Source organism: Propithecus coquereli, unplaced genomic scaffold, assembly GCF_000956105.1.
Source record: "Propithecus coquereli isolate 6110/MARCELLA unplaced genomic scaffold, Pcoq_1.0 Scaffold332, whole genome shotgun sequence".
NCBI lineage: Eukaryota > Metazoa > Chordata > Mammalia > Primates > Indriidae > Propithecus > Propithecus coquereli.
Window position 1 is genome coordinate 747,555 of NW_012148975.1, and position 1,035 is coordinate 748,589.

Sequence of the window (1,035 nt, forward strand, 5' to 3'; positions counted from 1 at the left end):
TTGTCAATATAAACTATTTACTGAAAGTATATGTAACTCTCTGAGGTAACAATTTATACTGAATGTAGAATGACTTTACTTATAAGACTTTATTTTAGTACTATAAAAGTGAAAAGTAAAATCCTGAAAAATTACAATATTATATTTATGTTAAATGTATGTCTTAGAATCAATGAAATGAGCATATTTCTTTTGGAGTTATGAAGTTTTGCCTACCATAACACAGTAAATGTTCTTGTCACTTTTCATAAAATAATAGCTTTACACTAATTAAATTTCAAATTCTATTGCAAGACTTTTACTACTAGCCAAGATGAAGGAACAGGGAAAGGATTCTTCCTCCTACTTGAAACAACTAAAAATTAGGATGAAGTATATGAAACAATGTTTTAAGACATTGGGTATCAGGAAACAAAGGACAATGATCCCTGAGAGTCACATAATCATCAATATAAGACCTGTGCTTGCCCCGGGTCATTGGCTGGGAAAATTCAGACTATCACTCAGGGAGAGGGATCTTACTAAGAGCCAGGACTCCTCTGAACTAAAGACATACAGCTGAAAGTCTAGGGAGGCCTAGAGTTTAAAGTACAAAATACTGGAAAGGAGATTACTGCACAGGGAAAAATTCTAGACTCTGCAGAAGTTCTTTCTCAAGTCTTCAGCTGAGTCTTCAATTCTTTAATGTCAGCAATCTTTTCTTCTACAGTATCTGATCAGCTCGTAATTCCTCCATTGTATCTAACAGCACAAGCATGTGAGAAAATGGTCAGTGGTGGGAGGAAGAAAAACCTGAAAGAGATGTGATAACAATTCCTGGAACTCATATACGGCTAGGAATAATTTTTCAACCATCCACAGTAGAATATTTCACAATTCAAGAACTAAAACATTGGATAGAATACCGAAAAGGGTTTTGCCTCAGTAATGGGTCAAATTTAGCACTAAAATAAAATATTATTCTGGTCCCCATTAACCAAGCTCTAAAGCAATATACAGAAGGGTCAAATTGTGTCTAAGTAACTTAATTTCATT

The 1,035-nt window shown here is 33.9% G+C and overlaps 1 protein-coding gene across 3 annotated transcripts in view; it reads left to right on the forward strand.

Moving 5' to 3' along the window:
- FSTL5 (follistatin-like 5) overlaps positions 1 to 1,035 on the forward strand; it is a 920,996-nt gene that overhangs the window by 246,366 nt on the left and 673,595 nt on the right. The window lies entirely within an intron of this gene.